Source organism: Wolffia australiana, chromosome 15, assembly GCF_029677425.1.
Source record: "Wolffia australiana isolate 7733 chromosome 15, ASM2967742v1".
Taxonomy (NCBI): Eukaryota; Viridiplantae; Streptophyta; class Magnoliopsida; order Alismatales; family Araceae; genus Wolffia; species Wolffia australiana.
This window is the reverse complement of record NC_135849.1, coordinates 6,351,961-6,372,199: the sequence shown is the minus strand read 5'-3', so window position 1 is coordinate 6,372,199 and position 20,239 is coordinate 6,351,961.

The window sequence follows — 20,239 nt, the reverse complement described above, 5'->3', positions numbered from 1 at the left end:
ATCAAGGAAAAAGTACCAGATAACTTGATCCAGGTTGGGACTCCTCTCTGTCTTGCAGCTGTGATAGAGAACCATCAAGAATAGCTCCCCCTCTCGAAATTTAGCTTTTATACTTAGGTTATATGGTAAAAATCACCATTTTACCCCCGTTTAGTACTTAATATTTATCTATCAATGTAGGCTGGATCTGAATAATCCAACCGTACAGATAGAAAGAGGGAATCAAGACGAACAAATCAATAAAAAATCATCTCAATCGGACTTAAGGATCAAAAGTTATTGATAAATCAATTTTAAACCAATTTAATCCATTGGATTTAAAATTGATTTATTTATTAATTTCATTTTTAAACACGCAATGACGTGTCGCTCTCTCATTGGCTGGCGCATTTTGAATCCTCCTTTTTGCAGAAAAGTCCTTAAAAAGCCTGGAATTGCTTTTGGACGCCGCCCAAAAGTAATTGCGTATATGCCCCTAGCGCACTCTCTCTCCTCCGATTTCTCCTAAAAACATTAAAAATATATATTAAAAATTACAATAAAACCCTGTAAAATTTTAAATTGGATCTTTACGCCTGTAGTGGCGACCGAGAGCTGTTTTCAGGGTCTTTTGCAACGAAAGTTCGCAAAAAGACCCTTGAAAGTTTGAAAATAATAAAAATACTTTTTTTCTATTATAAATATACTTTTTTTCCTTGAAATAAATACATTTCCTCTTCAAATAAATCTCAGAAAAATCCTAAAAATTCTAGAAAATTCACTGATTCATTCCCATGCTGATAAATGTTGATATAAATATATGATAACAACCCCATTTCGAGGTTCAATAAATCCTTTAAAATTCATAGAATTAACAGAAAATTAGGGAAAAATCAGAAATCACTTGAAAACACTATTTTCATGTAAATATATGATAACAACCCCATTTTAAGCTCTTTAAATGCATAAAATCATGCTAATAACATGAAATAAAGATAGAAATTAGGGTGTTATCAGAGATCTATCAAGCTTATTTTTGATCTCCTAGGTGTGCGATAAGAGGAAATAAAGAAGAGGCCTAGATTAATGTACTCAAAAATCAACTTAGTCCAGGTTGAACATAAGGATCTATGGTAAGTATCCTCACCTTGTATTGGTTCTTCTCGACAACAACTTCCCCTTAAGTTAGACCATTTCACCTTCCAATTCCACCATCATCTTGCATCTTTATTCAGTCAATCATGTCTCACATATCGCAGTCTCATCATCATCTCACTCGCTGCCCCCTTACATGACCCATTATTTTTATTATGTCACTCCCGTGTTTTTTCTCGTTATCGTCACTGATAAGCCAAAAAAAGCTGTAAGTCATTGTTAATTCCAAGATTAAACACCCAAATTCTAATGTTTCCTTACTAAGTATAGACTTGCATAAGGGTCACACACATAGTGTCAGAAATCAAATAGAAGAGCTTTTCCTTATGATTGTTAATATTTATACAGTTCTATAGATAAACAGAAGAACCAACTATGAGAGAAACAATAATTTCTTTTTAAAGCAAATGGATTAAATGAAAACCTGATTAATTAAGTTGAGAATAATTTTAAAGATATTATTTGAAATTTTTATTGAATATTCTAATGTTAAAAAGTCACTGAATAACTAATTAAAAAATTACAGTAATTTTTTTATAGAGGGCACTAGACTTTGCCCGCAGGAGCACCCCGGACTTGGCATGTGGCAGATATCTAGTTTCAAGTTAATTGAAAATGCTATAACTTGAGCTGTAGGATGAACTTATTAGTCATGTTTACAGTGTTGGAAAGCTCAGGATCTTGGCCATCATGTGCTGTAATAACCAAGCCATAAAAATCAAGTGTGGAGGTCATAAACCTTTGAGAATGCATAGAACTCTGGTGTCACTCCCTTTCAGGCCAAGGATGCACTCATTTTTAGTTTCCTCCAAATCTGATGACGTGCTTCCCTTCTTTACTCAAACTGACACTCAAACAGAGCAGACCCAAGAAACATTTCTGCACTCAAGGATACCAAAATAGAGTTTAGGACAAAAAATAAGGGATGTTTATAATGTGGAAAGTGGAATATAAATTGGGGTATTAGATTCTCAATGTAGAGTTGGTCGTGTGGTGCGGTGCGAAAATTTGCACTGAATATGCAAATATTTGCACACACCAAATGGCATGTGTGGTGTGCGGTGCGCTTTTGTGCGGAAAAGTGCACTGCACATCGCACTAAATTCACACATTTTGTTGGTTTTTAAAGACTTTTTTAAAGCCGATGTGGAGAATAAAATTATTATATATTTCATTCTTAATATAAGTGGTAAAATTACTATGTTTAATATAAGTTATAAACCCTAGAATTGAATTCATCATTTTTTGGATAAAATTGTTTAAATTGTAGTATTTATTAATTAATTTTTAAAACTCATTTAAAAATTTTAAAAGAATAAAACATTAAAAGTCTCACGGTTGTCACGTCCATGAACTTAGCTCTATGTTATATATAGGAAAAACATTTGTAAAATTATCCTCCTCCTCCTCCTCCTCTTCCTCCTCCTCATTCTTCTTCTTCTTCTTCTTCTTCTCCTCCTCCTCCTCCTCCTCCTCCTTCTCCTCCTCCTCCTTTTCCTTCTTCTCCGTCTTCTTCTTTTTCTTTTTCTTCTCCTTCTCCTGTTTCTCCTTCTTCTCCTTCTTCTCTGTCTTCTTCTTCTTCTTCTTCTCCTCCTCCTCCTCCTCCTCCTTCTCCTCCTCCTCCTTTTCCTTCTTCTCCGTCTTCTTCTTTTTCTTTTTCTTCTCCTTCTCCTCTTTCTCCTTCTTCTCCTTCTTCTCCGTCTTCTTCTTTTTCTTCTCCTTCTCCTTCTCCTTCTTCTCCTTCTTCTCCGTCTTCTTCTTTTTCTTCTCCTTCTTCTTCTTCTTCTTCTTCTTCTTCTTCTTCCTCTTCTTCTTCCTCTTCCTCTTCCTCTTCCTCTTCCTCTTCTTCTTCTTCTCCTTCTCCTTCTCCTTCTCCCTCTCCTTTTCCTTCTCCTTCTCCTTCTCCTTCTCCTTCTCCTTCTCATTTTCCTTCTTCTTCTCCTTCTTCTTCTTGTTCTTCTCCTCCTGCTTCATTTCTAAGGCAAAGAATAATGTAAAATTAATGGTTTAATTCATGACAACGGTTGTCAAACTTCTTGCAAAATGGCTTTCAAAATACTTTTTTCAAATCCAAAATCATCCATGTTTAAGCGAAGGCCCAAAATTAAGATTGCCTTGTTCATCAGGGACTTGAGAAAAGACGACATTTAAAGCCTTATATCGCTGCAGCTATGGCACCTCCTCGCTCCGCTGCATTGCCCATCTGTAACTAGCATCATAAAGATATAATTTAATGTCTAACACGGCCATGACCTCTGTGTTTTCAATGACTGGAAGGTGCCTAAATTTACCTGGAACCAAAGATTTCTAAGAATAAAAGAGTGAATAAGACCAATGACAGAAATCTGAAAATTTGTTTGTGATTGAGATAAAGATGGAAAGAGACATTAAAGTGATGAACATGAAGATATGGTTACCAAATAGATCAAGTGATGAGGACGGAGAGATGGAAAACCAGAATATGGATACATAAAGAGCTGTAGAAAGATGGATTACTAAAGAGATGAAGATATGCAAATGAAGAGCGATGAGGCAATGAAAACATCGGAGTATGGATACATATAAAGCAGCATAGAGAAAGATAACCAAATAGATAAGGCAATGAAGATGAAGAGGTGGTTACCAAATAGATCAGAGAATCATGCTCCTCCCCTTCAAAATGTTTTTGCCTCCTTTCAGATCAAGAATGATTCAACACTGTGAGAGAAGCCACAATTCATCATAAGAGGTAGACCAATGATAAATAGCAAAATATGATTCATATTATATGAGATTAGCTGCTTAAAAAGAGTTTACCCAACTAAATGGAAATAATAAAATAGCAAGCAGTGAAGCATACCATGGGATCTTCGTCGGTGTCTTCATCTGATTGCTTTACATCAGTGTCTTCACCCTCTTTCGCTCGCCACCAACACTTTAGTGTCATAAGAAATTCAACGCTCTCGGCCGTCAACCTTGAACGTTTGTAGTTGATGACAACACAACCAGTAGAGAGGAATCTTTCTGATAGAGCACTCGTTGCGCAGACCAATAGGAATTCCTTCGCAGCTGTTGGCAGCCTTGGATATGAATGTTCACATGTTACTTTCCACCAATGCAATGGTTCGGTCTCCTTGAGAGGAGGCAAGATCATGTACACATCTAGCTCGTGTCCTGTGTTAATGATTGGCGTCTGCTCACTATTCGGTAACAACTATTTTATTATTGTCGGTGATATCGAGGGTCTCTAGTAAGCATTTCACATACACAGTTGTTTCATCCCGTTGGTCGCGGTCCATTAAATGTAACTTCATACAGGGATCAACGAGGGTAGCAATGGTGAAGGCTGTGTTGCGAGTGAGGACTGATGCATATCTCCTCATCTTATCCTTCATCACCTCGCAAGCCTTGTACACTGATGTGTGTTGCTCGGTTGATATAACATTGTTCACTCGTAAATATTTCGCTCTCTAATACCTGACATTACACCATTGAGGTGTCTCATCAATGCTTTGATATAACAATTGCTTCATTCGCTGCGGGTGCTTTTGAACGGCATGCTACTATAACACCCGACTGAAGGGGTTGCAAAATACCCGCAAACTCTTTGACCATTGCCCATTCCTTGTCAAATAAGACTCGTTTCTGTATTATTCAATGCTATGATATTTACAGCATCCTTTTCTTAACAACAGCCACTAACATGGCATACGTAGTATTCTATCTCCTTGGACAGTCCAATGGAATTTTTCTATGATCAGGCAGCCAAACTGCTTGCATAATGCTACATAGCATTCTTGACGCTGAGTTGAGCCATGTATTGCTGCGACTATCTCGCAAAGTCGGTTTACGACATCGCCTAGATTAGACGCACAGAATGCAGCAAGTATGCTGCCTTGCTCAACATTGTGCATACCAACCATATCATCCTTGTCTATCATCAATGACTCTGATGGCACATCTGACACTCGTAGTGAGCTCATCCCAGCCTGGACAACAAAGTTCAGCACGTGTGCTACACAAATCACGTGGCGGCTTGCACTAAAATGAGGATTTTCTAACTTCAGACGCTCCTCTACAACAATCATCATCTTTCTGTTGTTTGAAGCATTGTCTGTAGTAATAGCGCACACCTGCATATTTTGGATTCATCAATGTAGTAGAACGCTGAAAAAAAAATAACTAAAAGTGTTTGTGCAGTAACCCATACCTTTTCCTTCAAAACAAGTTCATCCAACAGTTCAAGGACGTGTGCATTCATATTTTCGCCAAAGTGGGAGCCAATGACTTGGCGTATTCCTAGAACACGCTCACACAAGGTCCACTCGCAGTCTACCTAATGCATTATGACACCGAGGAACGCGATGTTGTTCTCGGACGTCCACGCGTCAAGTGTCAATGACACTCAAGCAACCGCCGCTAATTTTTTCTGAACAAATCTCTTCATATCTTGGTGTAGTGCGAAGGCTTTCCCCTTGATAGCCCTCACTGATGGGAGTGGTATTTCTTCTTGCGCAATATAACGAAGAAGCCATATGAAGTATTTCTTCTTGCACAATATAACAAAGAAGCCATATGAAGTATTTCTTCTTAACAATGGTCCACGGCGAGTCAGACAAACATATGAACCGCACTAGTTCTTCTTTGGTCCTCTCTCTCGTATGTCCAATGTGGTACTATTTCTTCGTGTCTCCAGCAGCAAACAACTCTACAACAGATCGCTCCTGTATTGGTTGGCCTGTCTTTGCTTTCAAAGACTGGAATAATTTGTGATGGAATCTTTCCAGGTGCCGCCACAAAGAGGTACTACAATGGTACTTGTTGCGGTCTACAATGGTGCCACACAAGGTACATTTAAACATTTTTCTACCTATGTAAGTGAAGTACCTTACAGCATCACATGCATTAAGGCAATGTTTTTTGTTTCTCGTGGTTGGCCTATTGGGAGCATCTTATTCTGCAAACATTTCTGCGGCGGTCTGCTGCTGTGGGGGCATACCATCTTCCATCCTACAGTTTCATTTTTTATCATGTAATGATCCAATCGAACATGTAATGATCATTTCAAATCTAATTTCAAAACTAAAAAAACCAAACTAGTAAAGCATGAAAGAGGATCAAAGTAGATAAAGATCTCATTTCAAAGCATTCATAATTTTAAAACAAAAAAAATATTCAAAGTAGTTAAAGATCTCATGTACCCGTGGGCATTCAATACAGAGATACATTCAACAAACTCTGAAATCAGAGTTGGGGTATTGTGGGTTCATAACAAAATCACATAGTCTTCTTCTTTGTTGGTTCAATGCAATAGGATTATTGTAACTTATACACGTGTATAAGTTAGGAAGTTCCTAAAGAAGAAGAAGAGGAATAACCAGAAGAATTAGTCATAGTAGTAGTAGAAGAAGAAGAAAAAGAGGAAAATAATAATAATAATAGGAGGAAGAAGAAGATGAAGACGAAGAAGAAGAAGAGGAATGACCACAAGGAGTAGAAGAAGAACAAGAAGAAGAAGAGGAAGAAGAACAAGAACAAGAAGAATAAGAGGAAGGAGGAGGAGGAGAAGGAAAATAAGAAGAACAAGAAGAAGAAGAGGAAGAAAAAGAAGAAGGAGAAGAAGAAAAAGAAGAAGAGAAGAAGAAGAGAAGAAGAAGAAGAGGAAGAAGAGGAAGAAGAGGAAGAAGAAGAAAAATAAGAATAAGAGGAGGAGGAAGAAGAAGAAGAAGAAGAAGAAGACGACGAAGAGGAAGAAGAAGAAGAGGAAGAAGAATGAGAAGAAGAGGAATAACCAGAAGATGAAGAAGAAAAAGAAGCAGAGGAAGAAGAAAAAGAAGAAGAGGAAGAAGAAAAAGAAGAAGAGAAGAATAAGAAGAGGAAGAAGCATAGAAGTTTAAGAAGAGGAAGAAGAGAAGGAAGAAGAAGAAGAAGAAGAGGAAGAGGAAGAAGAAGAGAAAGAAGGAGAAGAAGAGGAATAACCAGAAGAAGAAAAAGAAAAGGAAGCAGAGTAAGAAGAACAACAAGAACAAGAAGAAGAAGAGGAAAAAGAGGAAGAAGAAGAAGAATAAGAATAAGAATTAGAAGATAAAAAGAGGAATAATAATAGTAATAATAATAAGAAGAAGAAGAATAATAATAACAATAAGAATAAGGAGATGAAGATGAAGAGGAATAACAGGAAGAAGAAGAAGAAGAAAAAGAAGGAGAATAAGAAGAAGAATAAGAAGAAGAAGAGGAAAAAAAGAAAGAAGAAGAAGAGGAAAAAAAGGAAGAAGAAGATGAATAAGAATAAAAAGAAGCAGAAGAAGAAGAAGAAGAGGAAAATGATGCTGAATGGCTGATGATGATGAAGATAAAGAGGAAAACGAAGAAGAAAACATACATAAAAAATGAAGCTCGTACATGATCTAAACTATCTCATTGAATCATAAAAAATGACTACCAAGAGATAATATGAAACTGTTGAGGTTTTTGTGTTTTAATGTACACTAAATTACATTAATATCATGAATTTATAATTAAGAAACTAATTTATAATTAGAGCTTAAAATATTTTAAGATTATGTTTTTTAAATGTGTTAAAACTATAAAATAAACTAGAATAATCATAAAGTACTTGGGAGAATCAAAAATGTTTTTTAAAATTTCTGAAAATAGTTTTAAAGTATTAAAATGTTATTTTAATACTTTAAAATATTTTAAAAAGTCATTTCATATTTAACGTATGTTGAAATTATTTTCAGAAGCCTTAGAAATATTTTTAAATACTTTAAAAATATTATAAATATTTTTCTGAATTTTTTAAACAATTAAAAGTATTTTAAATAGTGCAAAATTGACTTCTAAATAAATTTCTGGCATTTTAGTTCATTTAATAAGGGCCCAATATGGCCTAAATGGGCGGAGCCCATTAGCCTTAGTGGCGGACCCGACGGGCGGATTTAACCAGTTAAATCCGAGGTCGGGTCCGCTACTAAAGATTGAATTAAAAACATATATATATATGGGGAGAACGAGATTTGAGCCCAAGACCTCCACCTCAGTAATGAAGCGATTTACCACTGCGCCAGAAGTCATCTCTTAGTGTAGAAATAAATTATTTATATATAATGTACTTTGGACCCGAAAAATCGAATTAGGAAATTCGATTTATTCCAAAGGTCGGGTCCGACGGTTGACTTTCCAAAATCATTTCTTATTTCTAAAAATCGTATTTTTTCTGACTTTTGAAATTCCTATATTAAACCTAACTACTTTAATTAGCATTAATTACTATAATTAATTTTTTAATTAAGGAAACTTTCTATAAAACTTTGAAAAATCATAAAAAATTAATTACAGCTCCTTTTGAGCTCGAATTGTTTTTGAAATTCACAAAAAATTACAATCTACCCCTCTACCCCTATAAATACCCCTTCAGAGCAAGGGTTGAGGTATCCCTTTTGAAAAACATCTCTCTTGTGCTACTCTTGAAGAAGAAAGTGCTGCTTCTTGTGAAGTTTCTCCCCTGCAATCAGTGTGGCTGTGCTTCTCCAGTGATAAGGGAAGTTTTTAATTTTCATCATTCATTTATTTACTGAATAGGGTGATAGTTTCCTCCACAATCATTGAGTTAGTGGTGATTTTTATGAGATTTTGTGAAGGATAGTGAAGGGATTGATATTATTTTTGAAAGTGATTAAGAGGAATTGATTTGTTGATCTTGAAAGTACTTATGAAACAGGTTTTCAGAATTTATCTTGATATTACATTTGAATCTTAGTTTGTTTGATCATTCATACATCATTGAGAGCGGTGATTGACCTTTGATCAATCACGGGGAGCGGTATATCATTTCTTCCACTAATCTGAACAGGTGACGAAGATCAAGAAGGCAGGGAGGTGACGTTGGTGGCACCAAGGACGTGACGGTGACGAGGGAAGTGGACGTACGAGGAAGAGTTCTTGACGGTCTACCCGAAGGCGGTTCGGGGTTCAAGCTTGTGCACCAAAGAACGTGACGTGCCATCAGAAGACTCCTCTACAGAAGCAACTTTGTAAGTTGGGTTAGGGTACCTTACAAGGGAGGATCCTTAGTAAGATTATCCTGAGTCCTAATTTGGACTCGAAGGGGGGCCTTGGATTGACTCGATCACTAAGCGGATCGAGGAACCAAGTAAATCTAAGTGTTCGAGAGAAAGAAGGTGAGTGTCAAATCAAGGAATCTTAAAAGCTAACTAGGTAAACAAAAAGAAGATAAGCTAATTCACCCCCCCTCTTAGATTCCAATAGAAACTTTTGGAGATGCTGATTTTCGTCATATGCTGAGAAGAGCGAAGGATAATGATACAACATGATAATCAAAAACATAAAGATAAACAAAATAAAATTCATGTTATTAGTAGAGATGTACATGGAGAACAACAAGAAGAAGAAGATAAATATAAGGGAAAGGAGAAGATACTATCCATGAAGAAGTAATACTAACGGTGCAGCAGTGGAGACTAGAGAGGAGAGGACTCAGAGGAGCGGCCGACCGGGGCAGAAGCGGGCAGACGATTCAGTAGGGGCAGCGGAAAGGACTGGGCTTTGGGGAGAGGACTGGGCGGACTAAAAAAATCGCACAACTGCAAAAATCCGCACCGCACCAACCCTTGCACGGTGTGTGGTAAGGTGTGCAAATATTAAGTGCGGTTCATCACACAACCACACTGCACAAAGCACAACCGCACGAGCGCAAGCCACTCGCACGGTTTGGACCATCCCTATCTCAATGTGAGAAACCTAGAATGTGTGACCAAGATTTGGCAATCTAGACAGTCAATTTTGTGTTCCCCTTCATATGAAAGAAATAACAACCACCCAATTGAATTTCTCCTAAAAAATTGGCCCCTTCTTTGATTGGACTTAAGCTCCTTTGGGGATCTGGACTAGGCTGCTCTATAGCAGGTTCATTGTTCTGCGCTCTCTCTCCTCCATCATTGATATATCATTAATATTTAAATTACTTGAGTCATGTTGATGTCGGACGTCGCCTAGGACGTCGTCTGGTCAGCACCAAGTATGATGGCTCGATACTGATAATAGATGGTTGTATTGAACATCGGCGGTGTTGTCGTCCGACGGATAAACCCTAATGGCTAAATGTAACTACGATGCAAAAATGAATATCCTACGTATCGTACGTGCAGGATCTGACTCGAGGGACGCGCCGAGTTCCAAGTTTGGATGGGGTGGCTGGGGGACAGCAACGGAGGCCTCTCTAACATTGTCAGAGTGACGAAGGCGTCTACGATCGAACGGAATCAACCAGTAGGGCTCGCACATAACGGAAAGTTTCAACTGTACCGGTAAGAAAATCAATTTTGTCATAGTTCTCTCAATTGTTCCACTATCACCTACCTAGCCTGAGCACAAGACGAAAGCATATTTCAAGCAGTAATTAAACGAGCAACAGGAGAGGATGGCGCACCTCATCGACCTGAATCTCATGGTGCAGAATTCATCGACTGTAGGCGGCGATTGGAGCGGATGTGGTTGAGAGGCACCGGAGAGCAACGATTGCTCAACTAGCGTAGTGGCATAGGAGTGGTTGAGGGGGAGTGGAGTCGAGGAGATGAAGATGGCTGTGGTAACGATCCAGGCCGGCAACTGGGCTGAGCCTGTGCGGTTCTTATGTTATTGTCGCGCGGGCAAGTCCGGCAGCAACGATGGTCAGAATGGCCGCAGGGAGGGTTGCCCAACGCAGCAGCACACTCAATGGATAGGTTACCACTTGTCGATGATGCCAACATCAGATCTAACCAGAGGAGACTGGTGTCGAGCAGTTGGCGGGCAGAGACCAAGAGAAGCAAAACCGTGAACCACCCAATGCCTACGGGAAGGTGCGCCTGATGTCTCACCTGGTGGAGAATAATGGAAGTTATAGCCACGCGGGGGAGTCTCCTCACCGGCAGTCTTGAGGGAAGGATTCGCTCTAGAAACTTCCTCAGCACCGAGGGTGGGGGAAAGCCGTGACTCCGTCGAACGCTCTGGAGCCCACGTTCATATCTCGTAAGGGGGGGACCTGGAGCCTGCTCAAGGGGATTTCCTCCGTGCCAGGGGGGGGGGGGGGCAGAGGAACCCACAAGGCCTCTGTTCAATCTGTGGGATATCGGAAGGCTGCGATCAATTGGCCACCATTAGGCGTGGATGCACACCCGACAATCGATCGGTCCATTGACGAGTCAAGCGCATACCATTCTGCGATGCCGATCGTTGGTCGTGTGATGGTGAGGCGTCGAAGCTTGCAGATGACCAACCCGGGAGGATCTCAGTTCGAGAGATATCTCAGAGTCAAACTGAGGGGTCCACCATCCTGATCCAGGCCACCTTAGCATGAATGCTCCAAAAGACAGACGGTGATCAGTGGGAGGGCGGCCGACTTGCAATCCTGGCTACGACAAACGGGTATAGGTATTTACGTCTCCTGAGCAAGAGGGTCACCAAATAGAAAACCCACGACCAGGGGGAGGGGCAAGGGAAGGGTCAGGCAACTGAGCAGACCTCCTCCTCCACCTCCTCTCTTGATCTCCTCTTCTCCTTCTCCCCCTCTTTACTTTCTCAAAACAAGAGCGGCGAGACCAGAAAAATAAACAAAATGGTTTTCCTTGTTCTTCATGGTCTAGGCAACTCGTCTTCATGCAGGGGCTCCATCTCGCCCATCTGGTCGAGGTCGATGTCTGCAACGTCGATCAATAGTGTCGATGACGGGCGCTGACTGGCTCGGTGCCCTTTCCCTTGGCACTTCGAGCACATGATATGTGCCTAGTTCACAATAGCGCTTTGGGTCGTGGTATCGATCGTGATGGCTCGAGCAGATGGTGTTGATCCCGCTGAAGTGACCGGGGCGTTTCCTTACCCTCCGACGTTCTGTGAAGTCCGAACAGATGCGGACGGAGTGGATCGGGCAGGGGTGACCCGCTGTGGTGCTGGGGTAGCATGTGTAACGGTCTCCTCACCAAGATGCTCAAGGTGCTCCATGATATCATAGGCTTCGTCGACCTCGACAGGTTTGCACTTAAGCACCTCGTGGCGTAAGGTCGGTCGAAGCTTGAGAGCAAACATGCCAATTACAATTCGCAGGTCCTCCACGAATTGGCACCGCATCTAGCATTCCTCACAAGCCTTGATGTATTCCATCACAAATTGTCGACCTTGTCATAGGTCGAGCCATGAAAGGAATAACATCATCTGGTACTGCCGTGGTACGTACTTGCTCCTCAGCTTCTAACACATAGCGGTCCATGACATGATGGGTCGTCCTCATCGCTCAGGTGCGACGCACTTGTTCTCCCATAAAATCTTGGCATGTTTGCCAAGTCTCGTCTCTGCGTATTCGACGCACAAGTTGTCGTCCATGCGGTACCATCTAAAATAAGAGTTCATACTCGACTCCCAGTCGATGAACTCCTTCGACTTCCTTGACCCTTTGAAGAGGGCGATGTCGGCTCATACACTCTTCTGGATCCTGGCGCGATGCTCCTCTCGTCGGTGCTCGTAGTCGTCCGGGCGTCGCTCGGGTACCGGGTATCCTCCAAATCGCGATTCGACGTGTCGTTCGGGGTGGGGTCAGGTAGTGTTCGTGATCAACCCATTGTTGTGGTTGACCATCGTACAGGGCGCGGTGATCAGGTGTCACATGCGGCGAGTATCGAGGAACCTCATTGGGTTCGTTGTATCGTCGATCATAGGGCCCTACGCAGTTGTCTCAACGTACCCACGGTGATAGTCATCTCGTGGGTAGTGTCCATCTTGGACACGGACATCTTGTGGGTAGCATGTAGGACATTGATCGGGACGTTGGTCCTGATGCATCTCGTTCTGCCACTTGTCGTCGAGGTACTGATCGTCTTCAACGGGCATCCACGGTCGCTCTAAGGGATGCGCGACCCTAGGTGGGTCACACGCTCGTTCTGGCGCCATGGGCTCGGGCACGATGATGGGTACCGGAGGCACCACAGGTCATGCTAGTAGTTGCTCCACGCGATCGGCGACGGCGGTCAGGGTGCGGAGGTATGCTCCGTGCTCTTTGTTCGGTTCCTCACAGGGTCGATATTGATGTTGCGCCCTCCCTCGTCCATGTCCTACTCCTCGGCCATGTGCGGAGGGGGCTCGGGGTGTAGGCTCGTCCACAGGATCTTTCCCATGGGGGCAACGACTCACTGTCATGTTATCTTCGACGTCACGAGGGTAGGTAGCACGTAGTGACCGTGAGGCATTGTGGTGGGATCAAGCTCATCCACGGTAACCATGAACGTGTCCGTATGGATCGAGTGATCCATCGGCACGTCTATTGATGGGTGCGGTTCGTTTGTGCTCCGAAGGAGGCGGTGGTACACCACCTTGAAACGTGATGGGACGGGGCTCTAAGAGTCGTATAGGACTTACTCTTTCGAGCACCGATGATTTGTCTCATCGCGGTGAAGGTGAACCTTCAGAGTGCATCCTTCTACTCAATCACGTCTCGATGACCATGGCCAGTTCCTCAATGGGATACCTAGATGGGTTTTTGAAAACGGATGAAGGCACATGTTATGATGCGAGGCTACAGAGACGTGTTGTGGGCGTCCACAATTTGGCCTGATACCAAAATGATGTCAGACGTTGTCAACACCGTCGCCTGAAGGGTAATTGGCTAAGTAAATGTAACTACGTGATGCGAGTGACCTAGGTGAAATATATGTGTTGGGCCAGCTTGCGGGAAATTGCCGAGTCTCGAGCTTCGGGGTGGGTGGCCGATGACTATGACAGTGACCTTCCAATCCCGTCGGATTGACGATGGCAACTACGACACCAAACGTAATAATTCCGTGGGGGCTCGCACGTAACGGAGGGGCTCAGCCCGTACCTAGGAAGATGCTCAAGTTGTAGTCTCTCGATAATTTTCTCTCACCTATTCTAACCTAGCGTGGTGGAGTGCACTCAAAAAGCATATGGGAAGACATAATTAAACTGACGAGCAGAGAGGAACGACATACCTCATCGATGGCGTTGGGCATCGTCGTCGTCTTCGTCGGTGCACGGGACGAAGCGGGCAGATATGGTTGAGACGTGCCGTAGATGGTTATGGCCGGGGTTGCCTGGCGGTGGGGTTGCGCGTGAGGAGCGAGTTAACAGAGACGGAAGCGAGGATGAAGGTGCAGAAGTGCAGCAACTCGGTTACGGTGCTATAGTGGCAACAATGCGACGGAGCGGCGATGTAGCTGCCGGGGGCGTAGACGTGGCGTGGGCTCGTCCTTTGGCAGCCACAGTCAACGTGGGAAGCACGAACAACCTTGGTTGATCAGTTGTCACAAAGAACGCCGTCGGCTACCGAGTTGTGCAGATCGTTATGAAAATGTGTGGCCTCAACGTTTTCTCAACAGTCTCGTGTTTCACAACCACGTTGTCGTAGAAAATCGTGTCGCCATGTCGTTCCACTGATATCCTGATTGATTGATCGATCCAGCGATTCATCGATCCACCGGAGGAACAACAGAGATCTCCTTGTATAGCAGGCGGATGTACACTTCCTGAGCCACACTGACAGAGTAGCGCACGTGAAGTGTGCGAAAACCAAGTCGTGTTGACAGTTTGGTGCAGAGTCAATTTGTGTGGATTGGCAGCGGTGATAAGATTGCGGGCTGAAGGCGGTGCGAGAATGTTGTTGCAGCCCAGAAGAGCCGTTGATCAACCAAAGACCATGGTGGGAATCTGCGGCACGGCAGCCCATGTGGTGTTTCTAGGTTCCCAGCGGCGCGGGGCGACCACCTATGTGGGCAAAAAATTGCTTGAGTGACGGCGCTGAGTCGACGGCGGCGGATCCAATCGGGTACGGGGGGGCTTTTTTCCTCCGTACTCGCCTTCGACAAGTGCAACCGGTTAGCTCGTGTAAGCGGTGCAACAAGCACGCGTTTGGTTTGCGTAGGTACAGTGACGCAAAAACTTGGTGTGGCCGATGGGCGGCGGGAACTGAGCGTGGCGCTGTTGCTCGAGAGCGTGCGAGCGGCCATAGTCTTGGCCAATGTCGGGCGACTTGGTCAACAGCGGTGGAAGGCCTCTAGATCACCCCTTGCTCTTCCCTCTCCTTCTTCTTAAGGTGAGACCTGGACGTGGGGTAACTGCAAACACAAATTCCAGATCTACTTCTGAACGTGGTCCCATCATGGCCTTATATAGGGCCATGATGGGCCCTTACAAGGAGTTTAGAAAGGAGAGTCCAATAAGGATATCCCCCTTCATTTACAACGCAAATAAGAAAACAACGGACAAGACGATGTGAACTTAAAACAAATAGAAATCAAAATGGCTGAAAACAAATAACGAAAACATGAAGATACGGGTGCAAACGTGCTCTACCTGGGGTATTTAAACCCCGAGCATCTTCACAGACGCTTTGGTGTGTCGGTCGAGCTAGACATGGACCGGCGGTGATGTTGATGTCGACGAAGACGGTTCCGCTGATGATTCATTGGCGTCATCTGGATGCGCTCCATCACCTGTCATATAATGAAACTCATAGGAAATCACGCAAAAAAATAAACTACCTGATTCAAAAAAATCAAGTGGGGCTAGTTTGTAAATCATAAACCCCACTGGTTAGGACCCATTAAAAAACTGAATGTTCATTTCATTTTCACATGAATAAGTGATAAATTTTGTGCATATTATTGATATATATATATATAAAAAAAATACACAATACATATTTATCACTGCATTTTTTGTCACCAGTCACTCAATTCTTGAACTCACTCAAATTTTGGTTGTCACTGTCTATTATCAACTATAGTCATTTTAATTTTATCACTAAGTATCACCATCTCGCCTTACATTTTCTCATCATTTGACCCTGTATTTTATATGTATCTCATATTATCTCACTAGTCAATATTTGAAAAATAATAAATCCTTAAATACCATTCCCTGTGGAGACAATCCATACTCATCTCTAGCTAAGTTTACTTATTATTGTTGAAGCTCAAAAACACCAACAACATTTTAAACCCTAAATTTAGGGGTTATCACATCCATCCACTCACACTAATAGGAATTTCATGTACTTCACATGATTATTTTTATTGATATGATCATAAATGCATGATGAGGAAGCTTAAAATGAATAATTGCATTTTTAGAGTGAAGTTATGATTTTTTTTCATTTTATGATATTTTAAAAAATTATGACACTAATTTTGTAGAGATTATATATATATATCAACATAATTTATTAGTTTTAATTTAGTCCACCAAGTGTTGCAATTTGATTCATTCAGTTTGTGGTGAATGACTGGCATTGGTCAATCATTGGCTGTGATCAATGATAAAAGTATGTTCTTCAAGGAAATTTATTATCACTATTAATTTTAACCTAAGAAAGTGCAACACATAGAAAAAAGTATGTTTTTTGTAATCACATATGATGCGTATGCCAGAAGGCAAAAGCAGAATATTTCAAAATCAGTAATGAGGATAACCATTCTGATTTAAATACTAAAGTTGAGGTGGCAAAATGATACTCAATGATGGTAACATGTTTGCTACATCAAAACTTATAACTTTTATATTCTCAGGTATATCCGACGCAATCTGATTCAGTGACATTACATGGAATTTGGTTCGAATTATTAGGGCTTTATGCAAAAATCAATTCAAGTTTCAACAAATCATTAAAATGCCATTTTAAAGCGTAGATTGTGATGTATAATCTTCAAAAATCCAAAGACTTTGTGCCACGCTAGTTATTGGTGACAATAAGAGAAAAAAAATCAAAGGCTCAAATTCGTTCAAATTTAAATCGTGATATGATGATTAAGAATGAGTTTCAAGGGGAAATTTTGAGGGTAGCTTCATCCACTATATTGAATCTATAAATAGACCCCCTGCCCTAGTTAAAAAGGCAACCTTAGATTTTCTTCCTATTTGGAATTAATTAAATGTTTTTCTCATTCATAATCTCATTTCGGTTTGTTCTCATGTCTTGAGGGAGAGTGATTGAATGAGTGAGATATCAACGAAGACATGGAAAAAAGCGCCACTGAATCCGTTAAGCACTAGAGGATGAGCTTCATGTGAAATTCATCATTTTCTTACTCACATCTTCATCCTTTTTCCTAGGTTATTTTTGTTGACAGCTTAGGTGTGCATGATCACACAAGCCACCATCAACTTTGCTGCTCGCTGCTCTGAAATCCACCGCATTCCTCACCAAGCTCCACCACTTGCCAACGTGTATCCATAGCCGTTCGGCTGCAGTTGACAGCAATCAAACTCATCCACTCTCCGTTCACACCACCATCATCAAAAATCCCTAATACTTATTTATTTTTTAATACTAATTCTGTTAGAATTATCTTATAAGATTTGAATAAATTAGGTTAACCAGGAAAATTATTTTCTCATCATTTTATAACTGTTAGGAATTAATTTTCACTAGTTTATTTTATCAAATCAGATTGAATTATTTACAAATATAAAGTCATAAAAATAAATAAAATATAAAATTCACTATGGATTCAACCCTTTATTCGCATTGTAATAATGTGATTATAAGGAAATATATGCATATCGATGCATACATTATAAAAATTAAATGACAAATTACGATTTATCTATGGTGCGGTGGTGCAGTGAGGTGATGGAGGGATAGTGGCATCGCTGAGAAGAGGTGGTGGTGCGACAAAGACGTGGTACTACGGTAGAGGTACGGTGGCACATAGTGACGCGACGGTGCATCAAGAATGTAATGCTGTCACTAGTGATGGGAAGTTTGTTGTTTGTCACCAAGCAACAAGCGTTCGTCAACAGACAAACAAATGGAAATCTATACTAGCGTTCATGTTTGGTTCATTCATGAACGGACTGCCAAGAAGGGGGGGATGAGAAGGTGTGCATTAGTAGCTTGCCGAAGGGTGGGGGCGGAGGATGAAGAGGGGGCACTGGTATCTCACTGACGGGGTTGGGTGAGGGACACTAAGGGGGGGGGGGCATGGGGCCCGAGAAGGGGGGCAATGTATTAAATGAAATACAAAAAATTACTGTTTGCAAACATTATGTGATCATGATAGAATAGCAGCAAGTGGACGTTGTGGTGGTGCGGTAGAGATGCTGGTGACATAGTGCAGCAGCAATGTTGAGGTCTAGGGGCACGTGTTAGTGTGGATGGTGGTGTAGTGAGAGAGAGAGAGAGAGAGAGAGAGAGAGAGAGAGAGAGAGAGAGAGAGAGAGAGAGAGAGAGAGAGAGAGAGAGAGAGAGAGAGAGAGAGAGAGAGAGAGAGAGAGAGAGAGAGAGAGAGAGAGAGAGAGAGAGAGAGAGAGGGAGAGAGAGAAAGGGTGAGAGAGAGAGAAAGAGAGAGAGAGAGGAAGAGAGGGAAAAGGAGAGGGGGTAGAGAGAGAGACAGCGGGAGAGGCAGTGGGAGAGAGGCAGAGAGAGAAAGAGAGAGTGCGTGAGAGAGAGAGGAAGAGAGGGGGTAGAGAGAGAGAGGGGCAGATAGAGACAAAGGCAGAGAGGCAGAGGGAGAGAGGCAGAGAGAGAGAGGGAGGGAGAGGGAGGGAGAGAGGGGGAGGGAGAGAGAGAAAGAGGGAGAGAGAGGCGCAGAGGGAGAGAGGGGGAGGGAGAGAGAGAAAGAGGGAGGGAGAGAATGAGAGAGGGAGAGGGAGAGAGAAGCAGAGGGAGAGAGGGGAGGGAGAGGCACAGGGAGAGAGGGAGAGAGAGAGGCACATGGAGAGAGAAAATCAGAGAGAGAGAGAAACAGAGAGAGAGAGAGAAACAGAGAGAGAGAGAGAGAAACAGAAAGAGAGAGAGAGAGAGCCCATCGATAGCCCAAACTACTTAAATGGAAGCCCATGAGAAGCAATCTCTCTCTAGCTAAATGTCACACGGTCAAATCTCGAGCTAGGTTTCTTGCTCGGAATTGGCGTGTGCTGGCCTCAGTGCTTGGAGCAGAACACTGACCAGCCTTGATCTCTTGCAGCGGAAGCTTGTGCAATTGCTTAAGATCGCTTGAACGGGGTTAGAGGAGATGTATCCCCACCGCGCGCCCCGCACACGCAATGCGCGCGCTGCCCGTGCGGCCGCTGCGCGGCACCCCGCACAACTCCGCGCGCTGCACCCGTGGCATGCCGTCCGGCCTGCGCATCCCGCACCCGCGCGCAGCGCTCGGCGCTGGCGCGTAGCGTTGGCGCCCGCGCGTGACGCTTGGCTTTGGCGCGCGCGCACACATGCAGATCAGCCCGCGCACCCAGCACACGCGGACGGTACTGCAGGGAATGACGCCTAGTTAGGGGTATAACACTAAAATGTAGAAGGGACGTTGAGGCGAGATTCTCCAGGACACGTGGTAAGTTTTGCGGTATTAGAAGGTATAATTTGGCTCCCGCGGCCACGCCATGGCGGTTGCAAGATTCACCAGAGGAAATTCCGCGAGATTGCACGACACGCCGATCTTCATTTCTACCTATAATTTGGTCGTCATTTCGCAGTTTTCGTTGGCGCAGTTACTTCTGTAGTGTGAAAACGCTCGGTGAGTAGCCAGGATGCGGTTAATTTTGTTTCTGTCGAGATCTCAATATCTTTTTGTGATTCAGATTTCATATTTTTGTTCTCGCGGGTGAAGCATCCCGATTATCGTTGCTCTCCTGCCGAATGCCAGTCTGCTCAACTTCACTTCATTGTTTGATTTCAAATTTCAACCTTCGCGTTCCCTTTTGGAAGAGGAACAAACCTTGGCCCCTGGGCGATTGTTTGGTCTGTCATTTCGAAAAATCATAGATGTCTCATTGTGATTTTATTTTCCAGGTGTTCATAAGTGGATTCTAAATGGTCTCATATATTTTCAAGTCTCTACGTTTGTGTTTTTGGTGAAATTAAAAACTGCCGTGCCTAATCAATCACGTCAGAACGAAAGTTTCTTAACAAAAATTCCAAATACTTCGTAATATCCCTTTAGTCATCCTTAAATGAACGGATTTGTACACGATCTTTGATTTTTCCTATGCCCGTTTTGAAAAACGGATTTGTACTAAATGATATGGTTTTGTTTATCGCCAAAGTTGAGGAAAATGACGAAAACCTTGTCATTAAATGTTTGTTGAATTGGTTTTTACGGACTTTGGGGAAAGGGATGAA